Source organism: Gopherus evgoodei, chromosome 1, assembly GCF_007399415.2.
Source record: "Gopherus evgoodei ecotype Sinaloan lineage chromosome 1, rGopEvg1_v1.p, whole genome shotgun sequence".
Classification (NCBI taxonomy): domain Eukaryota; kingdom Metazoa; phylum Chordata; order Testudines; family Testudinidae; genus Gopherus; species Gopherus evgoodei.
In genome coordinates this window covers 5,021,354-5,037,797 of record NC_044322.1, presented here as the reverse complement: position 1 = coordinate 5,037,797, position 16,444 = coordinate 5,021,354, and the positions used below count along the sequence as shown (strand labels likewise).

The window sequence follows — 16,444 nt, the reverse complement described above, 5'->3', positions numbered from 1 at the left end:
AAAACTCATGAGGTGAACCACTTGGTTGCCACCCCATACCACCATCAAACCAATGGCTTGGTGGAAAGGTTTAATGGAACTTTGGGGGCCATGATACGTAAATTCATGAATGAACACTCCAATAACTGAGACCTAGTGTTGCAGCAGTTACTTTTTGCCTACAGGGCTGTACCACGTCCCAGTTTAGGGTTTTCACCGTTTGAACTTTTGTATGGTCACGAGGTTAAGGGGCCATTACAATTGGTGAAGCAGCAATGGGAGGGGTTTATGCCTTCTCCAGGGACTAACATTCTGGACTTCGTAAGCAACCTACAAAACACCCTCCGACATTCTTTAGCCCTTGCTAAAGAAAACCTAAAGGATGCTCAGAAAGAGCAAAAGGCCTGGTATGACAAACATACCAGAGAACGTTCCTTCAAGATAGGAGACCAGGTTATGGTCTTGAAGGCGCAACAGGCCCATAAGATGGAAGCATCATAGGAAGGGCCATTCACGGTCCAAGAGCACCTAGGAGCTGTTAACTACCTCATAGCATTTCCCAATTCCTCCCTAAAGCCCAGAGTGTACCATGTTAATTCTCTCAAGCCCTTTTATTCCAGAAACTTACAGGTTTGTCAGTTTACAGTCCAGAGAGGAGATGACGCTGAGTGGCCTGACGGTGTCTACTACGAAGGGAAAAAAGACGGTGGCGTAGAAGAGGTGAACCTCTCCACAACCCTGGAACATCTGCAGTGGCAACAAATCAAGGAGCCCCATTGTTCTCAGCCACCCCAGGATGGACTGAACGGGCATACAACTCCATTGACACAAGTAATGCTCATCCAATTAGAACCCCACCATACCGGGTGTCTCCTCATGCCCAATCTGCTATAGAACGGGAGATCCAGAATATGCTACAGATGGGTATAATCTGCTTATCTACCAGTGAATGGGCATCTCCAGTGGTTCTGGTACCGAAACCAGATGGGGAAATACGCTTTTGCGTGGACTACCATAAGCTAAATGCGGTAACTCGTCCAGACAACTATCCAGTGCCATGCACCAATGAGCTATTGGAGAAGTTGGGACGTGCCCAGTTCATCTCTACAATAGACTTAACCAAGGGCTACTTTCTTAAAATGTAGAAGTCTGTTAGTTATACACTTAGTAGTATATGTAAAGGTGCATGTGTTGTATTAATCTGTTTATTTTACAGTTCTAGGAAGAAATCGCCGCCAGTGAGATTCCCCACTGTCTGCGATTTGGGGGGGCATGTCATAAACAGATAGCTAAGGGTTAATGTCTCTTTCACCTATAAAAGGGTTAACAAACAGTGACCTGAAATACCTGACCAGAGGACCAATCAAAAAACAAGATTTTTCAAATGTCAAGGGAAGGAAGTTTGGGTATAAGTTTTTTGTTCTTTGTCTTGGTTCGGTGGCCCTCTCGGCTCTGAGAGTGATCTCTCTATCTCCAGGCTTTTTAATCTTCTGTTTCCAAGTTGAAAGTACAAGGATAGTAAGACAATAGGTTTATATTGGTTTTTTTGTATTTACATGTGTGTAGTTGCTGGAATGTTTTATATTGTATTCTTTTTGGATAATGCTGTTTATTCATTTTTTCTTTTAAGCAATTGACCCTGTATATTGTCACCTTGATACAGAGACCATTTTTATGTCCTTTTCTTTCTTTTTATATAAAGCTTTCTTTTTAAGACCTGCTGGATTTATTTCTAGTGGGGGCTCACCAGGGAATTGGTGGGAGGAAGAAGACGGGGGGAGGGAGAGAGAATCTCTTTGTGTTAGTTTTACTAAGCCTCAATTTGCATAACCTCTGGGTGAGGGGAGAGAAATATTTGATTTCTCAGTGCTGTGTTTCAAGGACTTGAAGCAGGGAATCTCCTAGAGTACCCAGGGTGGGAAAATCTGGGAGGAGGTAAAGAGTGGGAAGGGAAGTGGATTATTTCCCTTTGTGGTGAGACTCAGGGTATCTGAGTCTTGGGATTCCCCAGGGAAGGTTTTGGGGAGACCAGAGTGAGCCAGACACTGGAATTTTCTGGCTTGTGGCAGCGATATCAGATCCAAGCTGGTAATTAAGTTTGGAGGTTTCATGCTAACTTCTCATGTTCTGAACTCTAAGGTTCAGATCTGAGTGGGAGAGTTATGACACTCACTTCAGTCCCCAGCAAAATCAGGGAGCAGGTCCTCAAGGAATCCATTCTGAAGCACGTGGAGAAGAGGAAGGTGATCAGGAACACTCAACACGGATTACAACCCTGATCTTCTATGATTTTATGTACATGATGCTATATGCTTGTACAAGAGAAGGCAGGTCAAAAGCTGTGCCTCGAACTTGGAGCAGAAGGTGGTGAGATTTGTAATGGGCCTTAGTACCATAAGTTGTTCATTTTACAGTCTGGGACAAGCCTCCAAGAAAGCTCTGTCTCCTGCACAGATTGTCTTTATGCACATATTTTGAGAACATATAATATCGATCTAACTCTCTACATGGCATTTTAATCTGCCCGAGAGGTATGTAAATTCTAACGTTCACTAATGTGTTGCACACTAATGGTCCCATGTGAAGCCTGCTTTCAAACAGTATCACATTAAGAGGCACTTGGGAACTGTGAGTGTGCACCAGTAGGGGCCACACTGGCTAGTTAGAGCACAACAGGCTGGTGCAGACTAAAGCACCATGTAGACAAACTCAGGGAGACAGCCTCTGCCCCAAACAGCGTTCTGGATGTAGGCTTCTGACCCATGACGGTCTTCTGGCCCGTTGCCTGGTTCTGCAATAGAACTCATACAGGAGCCATGGAACTCTCCTTGCAACATGGTATCCCACATGGCCACTTAGTCAACGCCTAAAGCTCACCTTGGAGGAAACAGGTTAAGGAAAGAAGGAGCAGCTAGTTTTGTAACTGGTAACTAGTATAGAGAACAGCATTCAGACTTTTGCTGTTGCCTCAGAAGAATGCAGTATACAGTAATGTCCTAAACACTGGGCACCTCAGGCAATACTGATTTGAGCAACATAGGCACAGTAAATTGCACTGACAGATCACATTCAAGGTAATTTGTGGTTGTCACTACACACCTCAGCCACTCACAACTTCTTGGAGACTCCAGGGAATAAAACTCCTGTTGCTAATGCTCCTCTTACGGGCTCAAGGAGAATTACCTGTACTTTGTAGTAGTATAGGACTATGAATCACAGTTGAGCTTTTCTGATTCCATCCAGCAGAGGGCAGTGATGCACATACATATGTAGGCAGCTCAACACACTACAGTTTTGTTTTGTGCCTTTCATACAAACTCAATTCCCAAAAGCTCATGGAGTTGAATACACCCATCATGTCCAAAGAGAAACAATCAAAAGTAGCAGAGAGAAGGAAATGAGGAGAGTACACACAGGGCAGAAGAGAAATCTTTTTTGCTGACATTTGAAATCTCAGCATGTTACATAAATAGAGAAGATGGGGATTATGCAATAACAGGGTTTCTCAAAGAGGGGGCCCTGCTTGTATAGGGAAAGCCTCTGGAGGGCCCAGGGCCGCCCAGAGGATTCAGAGGGCCTGGGGTCTTCGGCGGCAGGGCGCCCCCACTTTGGCGGTAATTTAGCAGTGGGGGGTCCTTCCACTCCGGGACCCACCGCCAAAGACCCAGAGTGGAAGAAGCTCCAGGGGCCCCGGCCCCGTGAGAGTTTTCCGGGGGCCCTGGAGCAAGTGCAGGACTGAAAAACTCTCGTGGGGGCCCCTGCGGGGTCTGGGGAAAATTGTCCCACTTGCCTCCCCGTTGGGCGGCCCTGGGAGGGCCAGGTCAGTGTGTTTACCTGCCCCATCCACAGGTCTGGCCGATCGTGGCTCCCACTGGCTGCGGATCACTGCTCTGGCCAATGGGAGCTGCTGAAAGCGGCAGCCAGTAAGTTCCTTGGCCCGTGCAACTTCCAGCAGCTCCCATTAGTCTGGAGCAGCGATCCACGGCCAGTGGGAACTGTGATCGGCTGGACCTGCAGATGAGGCTGGTAAACACATCAGCCCGGCCCACCAGGGGCTTTCCCCACACAAGCAGCGACCCCATTTGAGAAACCCTGTGCAATAACAACCTGTTTGAGTAATTTCCCAAGACCAAGCTTCCCCATGGTTTGGATTATTCTGCAGCAGATTTAACACTCCTGTCTTCATGCATTTGAAGAAGTGGGTTTTTTACCCACAAAAGATTATGCCCAAATAAAACTTAGTCTTTAAGGTGCCACCAGACTCCTCGCTGTTGTTGTGGATCCAGACTAACATGGCTACCCCTCTGATACTCCTGTCTTTATGATCGTGTTTACTTTACAAAATTTCCAAAGCAGTGTCTAAAGGTCGGCTCTAACAAAGATATGTAGATTCAGTATTTTGTCAAAGTCTAGAAGCAGCATGCCTTGTGCTGACATACAGCAATCCCATTGCAGCTTCAGGATGTAATCAGGACTAGTGGTTTTTTACTAGCTGATGTTTGTTCTGAGGTTCAATCCACTTTGATGACTGCTGATGATTTAGTGGTTGTCTGTTTTCTGTTTTGTTTTTCTAAGGGTCATATTGCATAACTAGTACGAGCTGAAGTCAGCCCCACGACAGGCAGAAACCAGACAAACTGCCTATTTCCGTCCTAGGTTTCTCTCAAGTATAGGCTTTCCCTCAAGTCCAAATTCTCTGCTGTATTAGCATTTGCCATGCTGACAGATGACAGACTGTATTCTAGGCTAAGGCTCCTGTCATAGGGTGATTGGCCCTTTTAAGGGGAGAAGGGGCCACCCACACTGTGCCATATTTAATTAGCTGCTTCCCAGCCTAAGAAGATGGGACTACAGAAGATCACGTGACAGTTTAATGGTCCCCCGTGTCTTATTAAAAAGACTGAGAGAGATCAGCCTGGGACAATCCACAAGGAATGGGAGGGCTCATGTGGAAAGCCCTGAACCAAGGTCTGCAGGAGGCTGAGTATTCCAGGGGGAACCCACGAGGGGAACAAGTGCTCTGTACTAGATCAATTACTCTCAAAAGTAGTACAGAAGGGACTAGGAACAGGGCCCAGAGGGCAGGCTGAAGAAAAGCCCTGAACAACAAAGGACTATTTTTGTTTGGGACTTTTTTTGTGGGACTTTTGCTACCTTGGAAAGGGTTACGTTTATCACTTGGTTATAAGGGCTGAGCCATATCTCCAGCATGTATCTCCTGGAAAACCATATCTCCTGGAAAGCTGAAAAGACCAACATCATGGATAGAAACTGAGGAAGGGAGTGTCAGCTCCTTCATACTGTGTTATAGGGCAGCCATACCCAATGACAGCTACCAAACAAATTATTTCAGTAGCAACCTTAAGACAGCATTTGGACCCAGGCCCCCAAATATGAGCAATTAGCTGCAGTAACTCTTTGCATCCCTCCCTCATGGCTTTAATTCTGAATAATTCTTATGTTAGGTCTCTGCGAATGTCCTCTGCCAGCCTTACTATGTTTACCATCCAAAGATGCCCTGCTGTGCCTCACTATAGCCCTGCTCCAGAACTCTGCTAAAGAAGGCGGCAAGAATCAGGTTTTAATTAATATCTGACCTGTCTGTGTTCCTGGGCTGAAGGAAGTCAATGGGGTTGCACAAGGTGTAAGTCAATGAACAGTTTGTGCCCTTGTTTCAGACCCCCACCCAGGTCAGTTTGGATTTTTGGATGCAGATGCATTGTGGGCAGAACCTAGGATTTTTAGTTCCCAAAACCAAACCTCTACTCCCACTTAGGCTAAAGGAGAATCTTCTTAAGCTGAAGTAATATTAGGCTTTATACCCTCTCTAGTTTGCTGCCACTAGATGGCAACAAAGATACAAAACCTTTTAGCAATTCTGCTTCCATCCAGCTGAGGGCAGTTGAGCATACATCTAACTGCCTACATATTAGGAAAGTGAGAGAAGCAAAACCTAGCTTTATAAAAATGTTAAGTTCTTTCCTTCATTCACAATCTAAAGGAAAGTACAGGCTGTCACTCAGATGATCGCCCTTGTAGACTGACCCTGAATGGGTATTATCATGTTTGGGAGAGGTTACAAATAGAAGTGACTGGTTATGATTTTCTGCTCACTATACAGTAGTTGTATATCAACAACAATCCTGACAAGCTAGGAACTGCCAGGAGAAGGTTCCCTGTTAATACTTTTTATGGCTAGTGCATCTTCTGTCTGAGGGGCTCAAACATTTACTCACTGAGTCTCTCAGCTCCTGTGTGCGGTAGGCAATTTTACAGATGCAAGAATCGGAGGCACAGAAAAGCAACAGCTCAGATCCAGAAAGAGATTTGTGCATTGCAATGCTCAGCGTCACAGCACCTAACCTTTAGGTGCCTAGAAAATCACAGGATAAGTGCTTAACTATACAATCTACAAAAGCCAGCATGCTAGGCATGGAGCTGCCTAGCTATCCAATGGGAGATGCCAAGGAGAGGAGGATGTCCTAAGCCCCACCTCTTTCACAGAGAGAGAGACACTTAAATCCAGGCTACAGGGAGGCACCAATCTCTGTTTGCAATCAACAACCAGGAACCCCTCCACTGAATTGACATGGCTTAGGTGCCTAAGTTATTTCTTGTGAGAAGGAGTGAGACAGGCACCTAAATCCATGCAACTTGCCAGATGAGGAGGTGGTGCCATCACCCACCTTATAACATTTAACTCCGTGGTTAGAGAGCTCACCTGGGATGTGGATGGATTCAATTCCCCACTCTGCCTGAGGGAGAGAGAATTTGAACAGGATCTCTCACACCTCTCGGCGTGCTCTAAATAAGGGATATTCTGATAGGGAGTGTCCCTCAATCTCTCCTGCTGAAGCTGTTTCACTGTGGATAAATACTTAGCGTCATTGACCAGAGTGAGACAATGTGGCCTGGTAGTTAGGGCATTCACTTAAAAGGCAGGAGTTCCAGTCCCTCTCCTCCAAAGACTCTTTAATCATTTATAAACAGCTGAGGCACCTACAGGATTAGGTGACATCTAAAAGGTTATTTTGTGGGTTGCAGTGATGCCTAAAATGGGGAACCAGGTGCCTAAGTCCCATTGTGGATCTAATCCTAAGTCACACAGGCAGTCTGCAGAAGATAGGGGATTAAACCTTCATCTCCCAGTCCCAAAACACGAGGGTCACCGTTCCTCTCCCTTGATAATGCTACGTGAAAATGGAACAGTGGCAACTGTAAATTGTTTTCTGGTAGTGCAGAGCCTTTCACCTAAAGCTCAACAGAGCAAATGCAGCCAAGTTTAGCACTGACTGAAAGTCATTACCAACTGATGGCTGTTCAGTGTCCTTTGTGAAAAGAGTTGGAAGAGTCTACGGGACAGACATCCCCCTCATAAAAAACACCATCACAACTGGTATCATTGGCTCTCTGGCCCTGAAAGGAAATTTCAGCTGAAACATTTATATGGAGAACAAGAATATCTAAAGTTCTAACAGTTAATGGTAACAAAGGAGAATGGGACAGGAGATAAAACATCATATTTCTGAGTTTAAATTATCTCTATTTATTAAGGATTGGGGGAAAACCTCCATGGGAAGCAGAGCATTCCACATCTGGCTATCGTGAAGCTCTTATTTTCCCTTTGAAGCATCATGTGCCGCCAACTGTCAGAGACAGGGAGCTGGAGCACATAGCTGGAGCTCTGGTCTGAACCAGCATGGCAATTCCTGTGGTTCGATGACCAAGGACTGGACGAGTTGCGGAGATCAAAGCGTTCTCTTCCCCCTAGAGTTGAGCCAACAAAGTCAAGGCTGAGAAAGATTTCTGGGACAATGCAGGGGAACCTGCTCTGAAACTACTGCTCTGTGCTTGTTCTGTGAATTGAAGACTCCACTCTCCAAAGCTAATAATTCCGCCCCAGGCTGTTCACATAATAAATCAAAGGGCTGCAACATAGCATGATGTTCAGTATGTACACCTGCAAAGCAGCCACTCGGACTGCAGGGGATATTGTCCTCATACAGTCTGTGTAGAGCTGCAGCACTGTTAGGTTAACGCCTGATTTTTCTGTCACTTTAACACCTACCAGCTCTTGTCACAGTCTTTGTCATCTGGCCAAGGAGATGAAGCAGCAATATGCTCCTTAATTGACTAGTTGAGTCTCTCCTCAGGAATCCAATAAGAATCCCTCTTCTTGCAATACAGAGCACTATTTCCATGTCACCAACTTCAGCCTAAGGGGATAAATGTACTCAGACATAGGGAATGGTTTATGTCTCCCTAGAAATCCACCCTGCCCTAAAATAAATGCAGTGAAAAGTGAGTCTGGGTTAGTGAAATCTCCTATAGTGAAGTGACTTTCTTGAACAACACTGCGGAACTTCCATTCTATTTCACTAGATCATTTAACTCCACATGGGTTATGCCTAAGGCTGCAGTGTAAAAGTATGGTTGTTTTGTTAGAACAAGAGAATCAAAGAAATAAACAAGCGCAAACTGTTAGTGGAACAAACAGTACAGAACATTTGTGCCCTCTCCCTCTTTTTGAGCTGCTAAGAAATCCAAGTCCTGCACAATCTAAGAAGTTGTATAAAAATAACTCACTGTGGAAAGCAGCTCAGGCAGCTACGGATTTATAGACACATAAGCTGTCCCGAGGTCTGAATTTGGAGGAAAAATCAAAACAAGTTAAGCAGCAAGCAGCTCAATAACCTTCGTCCTTATACACTCAGGATACTCACAATTTCTAGACACCTCTTTTCATAGTCTCAGTGCTGCTGTAGCAAACACAATCCTCAGCCAATGTGTTTTCTAGCCATAGAATACTTAACTTTCCAGTTTGGGGTGGAGAGTTTGTGTGTTGGAGGGAGGGACTTAGCCTATGCTTCTGATTTGAAATTGCCAAAGATCTTTTTCTAACTTCCAGTTTTGCAATCTGTCTGTCTGCACTTGGATTTTCTGCCATTTTTGTTGGTTTTAAGCCTTTTATTTACACATTTTTGGAGCCAAAAATTTCAAAGGCTCTTGTTTGTTTGAATTTTTAGCCAAATATTTTGAAAATTTAATAGCTCTTGATTTTAAAAAAATTCCCACAAAAACAGCAATCTTTGCTAAAATTCCTGCTTCTTATCTCTTTCTCAAATATACTGCTAGGATCCATCTCATATAGGATTGTTAACCCTCCAGAATTGCCCTGGAGTCTCCAGGAATTAAAAATTAATCTTTCATCATGTGATGAAATGTCCAGGAAAATGTCTAACCAAAATTGGCAACCCTAATCTCATGTGCTTTGTTGGTCATGTTTGTCTTGTTATTCTGATTTGTTACTTGTGGCTTTTTAAGCTGCAGTGTTGGTTATGGATTTGTGATTTAGAGCATTTGTTTCTATAACTAATCACTACAGCATTTTCAGATAAGAACAAGAGAAATTAAAGTACAAACAACACCAGCTAAATCTGTCAAGGGAAAACAGGATTTTTTCTCTTCAAGCTTGTCATTTAAAAAAATATTTATAATGTTCATTGAGTGCACACTGATCCGCTGGAATTACCGGTCTTCTCACTTTTGTTATATCAAGGACACTCACACGCCAGGCAGTATTCTGTTTTTGCATGTGAAGATGGTCTCCTAACCAAGACTCCCAATCTAAACAGCCTCTAACTTCACAAAGGGAGGCGAGCTCATTTCAAATCTGAACCCAAATTTAGTAGCCTGCACGTATATCTTTAATAAGCTGACCCAACACCCTAGACACAAACATTCCTCGACCCAGGAGGCCCTGCATGTGCACTTTGGTGTCAAAGCTCATCAGTACTCAGATACCAGCACAATAGTTCACTGCAGATAGATTAGATCTCTGGCAGCAGTTGTGCTGACACCTTTATTTATCAAGCTAATCAGGATTGTTTCATGTATACGCTGTCCTCCTCCTCCATTGATTTGTTTTATCCATCTGCTTTTATTTCATCATGCTTTTCAACTGGGACAGGGTGTGTACCATAGCACCATAGGGTCCTGATCCCTAATCAGGTCCTCTAGGTGCTACTGTAATAGAGGTAATAAGAAATAACTTTTGAGCGCTATAAATAGGGACATATAGGAATGGGGAGGAAAAAGACTCACCTTCCAACTCGACTGAAGTACAGAGGCTAGATGGCCTTTTTTGGAATGAAAATATATGCAGAGTGGAAAATATTTTCCTAAGAATAAGGATAGCTGGATCCCCTTAAATAGGGAGAGTGCACTACTCTCATGCTTTGTTTTACCTTTTAGACAAGAAGAGAACCTATTCTGATAGTTAAAACACAACCTGGGATTCAGGAATTCTGGTTTCTACTCCCTGCTCTGTCACTGACTCGTTGCTTGGCCTTGGCCAAGTCACTTAACTTCATCTGTAAAATGGAGGTAACACTTCCCAGAGTAACGTGAAGTTGAACTTTTTAATGTCAGGAAAGTGCTTGGAAAGTTTAGATGAAAAGCACTAGAGAAATTCAGCATATTAATATTGGCCTTAAGTGTCAGATTCAGTGGGAACAACTCCACTGAAACTAGTGGGACAAGTTCACTCATTGAATTCAATATAGTTCCACTTGGTTATTCCAGTGATGAATTTAGCCCCAAGAGGTTGCACCTGCTTACACCAGGATTGGGCATGGCCCTATGTATTTTGGTCCTGAGACATCGCAGAGGTGGACTTCGACAGGTTTGGAGATTTGGTTCAGATAAGACATATGGATGCTTATCTTAATCCCTTCTGCTAAACTTGGTGCAAATGTCACCAGACAATGGCAATCTGAGCAGTAGTTGACCCTGATTTGCTATGCACTGTGCTAATTAGGTTCCTTGGGAAGGAGGAAGAGATCAGATACACAGTATGTGCTGCTTTTTCTGCTTATCTTTTCCTGGTGCATACTTTTTATTTCTGTTTGGAACAACTGGGGCACAGTTGCTTTGGAAGCTACAGACTTAAAATACTGGTTTTGAAATGGTTCAAAGTCAGAACCTCGTTATCAAGTCCCCAGATTTGGTGGGTCAGGTAAAATAAGACCCACAGCTGAGCAAGCCCTAGTTTCGATTCTGCAAAATCCAAACCACTCCCTTTTCAATATTAATGTATTCAAGATGCTTTTATTTGTCTCTGCCTCCTTTTAGCATAAAATAAGGATCTCTGTGGATGATCTCAGAGACATTTTCTCAAGGCAGTTCACTAGACATCCCCTGAGTTGCCTGTCTTTCATTCTAGGACATCAGAACCTGTTGGCACACTGCTTCTTCCACATATATTCTTAGGAAGTCCACAGGATACATGTGTGGCTGGTTTCCCTATTGCCATTGCAGCACCTGTTATTGGAATTCTTGTCCATGGCCGCATGAGAAGATCTTTTTGTGCTTTTTGAACTTAGAAATATCTAATCAGGTTAAAAAAAAACCTGTGATAGTAGAGATACTGAGGGAATGGAGTGGAGTGAGGTCTTTAAAATTGTGAGCACGTAGATTTTCTGCTGTGAACAGAGATGAGCCCCATTCACAGAGTTTGGATCTGGATCTAGAATTGGATACAAGTGCGAACTTTTCTAAAATTGAGGGCTGTCTGGACCCATAGAGTATCAGGGTTGGAAGGGACCTCAGGAGATCATCTAGTCCCACCTGCTGCTCAAAGCAGGACTAATCCGCAGACAGAGTTTTGCCCCAGATCCCTAAATGACCCCCTGAAGGATTAAACTCAGAAGCCTGTGTTTAAGAAGCCAGTGCTCAAACCACTGAGCTATTCCTCCCACTAAATACTGAACCTGATCCAACCATACCTAAAGATTATATTAGGGGGAGGAGTGGCTGGATCCACTTTATTTTCTATTTGGGCTCTTATCAGGAAGCTGACTGCCTGTCTCACTTTGGGCTTATCATTAAACATCATCCATTCCACTGCTTCAAGGACTTTGTTTTCTAAATTCTAGAAAAACAAAGACAATGAAACACTAGTCTTTTATTCCTATTAAGGACAAGAAAATGTCAAAGAGTGAAGTTTAAGATGGAGGTTTTGATCTATAAAGCCCTAGATGGTTTGGGCCCTGGCCATATTATGCATCCAATCTACCATTCAATTTTCTCTTGGAAGTTCTGCAGAAAGCTCTCTTGTCTATAGCTTCATTGCATATGAACTGTTTTATACAGAAATATTACAACACACAGTTTGATGTTGCCTTTCCAACACATGCAAGTTTGCAGTCAGATACATTTTCAAGGAATTTTATACTTATTCAAAAAATTATTACATCGTTAGGACCAAATACTACTCTGGGATGTTTGCATGTATGACTCCCATTGACTCAGTAGGAGCCCCGCACAAGCCAAGGAATAATTCAGCTTTGAATTTCTGTGGGCCAAATCCAAAGTTAAAGGGAGCTGCAGATGCTCGCTAGGTGCATGGTTGATATATTAGGCTGAACAGTGAGTCACTGAGGGCCTCCTCAGATTTGCTGAGGGTCCTGAACTCCTACTGCATTCCAGCCAAAAAGAAAATCCTGGTTTTGTGGTTAAAACAGTGGACTAGAACTGAGATAATGTCTGGATGTGCTACCATCCTGCTATGTAACCTTGGGCTAATCATTTAATCCTCAGAGCCTATAGCAATGATGAATGCCATGAGCTATTTAGGATCATGCTGTCTGACTGTAAATTCCTTGGAGTAGGGTCCATGGTTTTGTACAGTGCCCAGCATGCTGTTGGTTTATAACAAATAGTATTAATAATTTAGAAATAATACTTGAGAAGACAAAGGGTAACAGACTCGATAAAAAGTGCAAATACTTAGTTGATTGAAATGTCCTACTTTGACAGTAAGCACAATCCTCAAGGAAGGAAGGAAGCATACTGAAGGCCTGCAGTCTGGTGCTTTATTCCTTCACCAATACTGCCACCTAGGGACACAAGTTCATTTTTGCAGCTGTTTATATTGGTGACCTTCTCTGACCAATATAGCAGGCCTTGATCCTGTAAAGACATGTATGTATGTGATTGACTTTATATACCTCGAGTTAGTCACACTGACATCAATAGAAAGAACTCCTTTTTTTAAATGTTTGTTAAATCCCTTAGGCTAATTTTAAAAATTAAGGACTGATGAATGTTGGAAGTTTGAAATACCTGAGTCTCAAGAGCTTTAAGTTAATGTTCATGGATATGAAATGCCTTTAATAAAAAAGTATTTTCATATTTATTTCATAACAGTGTGATTGTTCCTTATAGGGAGTTTTCTAGTGTTGAGTCTTCCAAAAGGAGTGGTGGAAGCACCATTGCTTCAGAAGAGATTATAAAGCCAAAGCGATCAATAGTCTGACCTCCTGTGTAATAAATACTATTGGACTTCCCTGTTTGAATTACAGCAGATTCTTTAGCCATATAAATAAAAAGAAAACAAGAAAAGAAGAAATGGGACCACTAAACACTGAGGATGGAGTGGAGATTAAAGATAATCTAGGCATGGCCCAACACCTATTGGAATACTATGCCTACATTTTTAATGAGGATCTTAAGAATAGTGGCAGGGTAGATAATGAAAATTAGGATGTGGAAGTAGAAATGACCACATCCAAAGTGGAACTCAAACTCAAGTTAATGGGACCAAATCTGGGGCCTGGATAATCTCCATCCAAGAATATTAAAGGAACTGGCACATGAAATTGCAAGTCCACTAGCAAGGATTTTTAATGAATCTGTAAACTCGGAGGTTGTACCTTATGACTGGAGAATTGCTAATATAGTATCCATTTTTAAGAAAGGAAAGAAAAATGTGATCCAGGAAACTATAGGCCTGTTAGTTTAACCTCAGTTCTATGGAACGTTTTGGAACAAATTTTGAAAGAAAAAGAGAAAGTAGTCAAGGCCATAGAGGTAAATGGTAATTGGGATAAAATACAACATGGTGCTACAGAAGGTAGATCATGCCACACTCACCTAATCTTTTTGAGATGATAACTGGGGGAGGCTGGGGATGGGAAATTATTAGTTAAATTGGAGAAGATAGCGATTAATCTGAAAATTGAAAGGTGAATAAGGAACTGGTTAAGGGGGAGATGAAAGATGAACTGTCAGATTGGAAGAAGTTACTAGTGGAGCTCCTCAGGGATCGGTCTTGGGACCAACCTTATTTCACATTTTCATTATTGACCTTGGCACAAAAAGTGGGAGTATGCTATAAAATTTGCAGATGACACAAAGTTAGGAGGTATTCACAATACAGAGGAGGATCAGAATAGCATACAAGAAGAGCTGCATGACCTTAAAAACTGGTGTTATAGAAATGAGATGAAATTTAATAGTGCAAAGTACAAGGTCATGAACTTAGGGACTAACAGCAAAAATTTTTGCTATAACCTGGGGACTTACCAGTTGGAAGCAACAGAGAAGGAGAAAGACCTGAGTGTATTGGTTGATCACAGGATGACTATGAGTTGCCAATGTGATGGAACCATGAAAAAAGGCTAATGCAATCCTAGGATGCATCAGGAGTGATATTTCCAAAAGATGGGGACATGTTATTACCATGATACAAGGCCTTGGTGAGACCTCATCTGGAATGCTGTGTGCAATTCTGGTTTCCCATGTTTAAGAAAGATGAATCAAAACAGGAACTGGTGCAGAGAAGGGCTACTAGGATGATCTGAGGCATGGAAAACCTGCCTTACTAGACTCAAGAAGCTTGGCTTGTTTAGCCTAACAAAATGAAGGCTGAGGAAGCTAGGATTGTCTTCTGTAAATACATCAGCGAGGGAGAGGAGTTATTTAAGTTAAATGTCATTGTTGGCACAAGAACATGTAGATATAAACTGTCCATTAACATGTTTAGGCTTTAAATTAGACAAAGGTTTTTAACCATCGGAGGAGTGAAGTTCTGGAACTACCTTCCAAGGGGACCAGTGGGGGAAAAAAACCTACTGGTTTCAAGACTGATCTTGATACATATAAGGAGGGAATGGTATGATGAGATTGTCTACAATGGGATGTGGCCCATCTGAGAGCTCTAGTAGCAAATATTCCCAATGGTCAGAGATAAGACAGATGGGGAAGGCTCTGAGTTACTGCAATGAATTCTTTCCCAGGTGTCTGGTTTGTGAAACTTACCCACGTGCTCAGGGTCTAACAGATCATGTTATTTGGGGTCAGGAAAGAATTCTCCCCATGGTCAGATTTGCAGAGACCCTGGGTTTTATTCCCCTTCCTCTGCAGCATGGAGCATGGGTCACTTGCTAGTTTATATTAGAGTAAATGATAGAATCTCTGTAACCTGAAGTATTTAAATAATGAGTTGAGGATTTCAGTAACTCATCCAGAGGTTATGGGTATATTACAGGAGTGGGTTGGTGAGGTTCTGTGGCCTGCAATGTGCAGGAAACCAGACTGGATGATCACAATAGTCTCTTCTGGCTTTCAAATCTATGAGATATTTTGGAAAAATATCCACTTTGATGTAAAAATTTCCAGTGGTGGAGAATCTACCACAGCTCCTGGTAAGCTGTTCCAATGGCTAATTACCCTCATTGTTTTCACCTTATTTCCAGTCAAATTTACCTAATTTCAACTTTCTGCCATTGTATCTTGCTATATCTTTGTCTGCTAGACTGAAGAGCCCACTATTATCAAGTTTTGGTTCCTCATATAGCTATTTATAGACTGTCACCCCTTAACCATGTCCTTGTTAAGCTAAACAGATAGACTCAAGGAGCCCAGTTATTATAAGGCATCCTTGGAACCTTTACAATTAGACTGGATAAAAGACTACTAGTATTTATTATCTGCTGAGTGGCACCAATCTGCTGGAGGCTGTATAAAATATAGAAGACATGGGTGCTGCCCCAGTGATCTCACTGAAACAGATTTGACAATTTCCTGCAATATCTTTAGGAGACCTTATTTAATTAAGTTTAAATACCTTTGGGATCCATTGTAATAAATGAATGGTTTATGTATTTTTGTGGGCTGGGATTGTATGTAACCTCTTGAGAGGGGAGATGTGACAGATGTGAGAGGCTGAGGGTTCAAAGGACTATACTGAACAATGTGCCAGACAAGAGTGTACTCTTTGAACAAAACATGGTAAGTGTTTTTCCTGGAGAATATCTAGGAGGAAGTAAATGCAAATTCCCCACTTCCATTTATCCAAAAACTTTTGAAGTTATGCCCTGAGAAGGGGGCCATTGTCTGCTGGTCACCTGTTACATGAGGCCAAACTCAAAGGTCAAAGTTGTATAAAGGAAAGATTGAGCTATTCATGGTTGCTCTGGTTCTGAATCTGAGACAGTAATGAGCTTGTAACCATGGGGAAAAACCAATTATGGGTTTTGAAGGACTAATCACCTGTTAGAGCCCAAGGTTAGAGATGGGGTTACCCTGGTAAGCTTTTTATCATACACATAGATTCTTATATTCTTTTTATAGGTTTTCTCTGTAATGCTTTCACCTTAAGAATAAATATGCTTGCTTATAA

At 42.5% G+C, this 16,444-nt stretch overlaps 1 protein-coding gene across 4 annotated transcripts in view; it reads right to left on the bottom strand.

Annotated features, from left to right (window-relative positions):
- SLCO2B1 (solute carrier organic anion transporter family member 2B1) overlaps positions 1 to 16,444 on the bottom strand; it is a 133,829-nt gene that overhangs the window by 99,938 nt on the left and 17,447 nt on the right. Inside the window, exons 1-2 of one of the 4 annotated variants that reach the window (XM_030556685.1) lie at positions 8,703 to 8,796; positions 8,048 to 8,195 (exon numbers count right to left, since the gene is read on the bottom strand). The exons of 1 other annotated variant lie outside the window; for it this stretch is intronic. The gene's annotated coding sequence lies outside the window, so the exon portion shown is untranslated. Of the gene's footprint in view, positions 1 to 8,047; positions 8,196 to 8,565; positions 8,626 to 8,702; positions 8,797 to 16,444 lie in introns of those variants that run through there. 2 more of the 4 variants (XM_030556693.1, XM_030556676.1) reach the window with 2 other exon arrangements.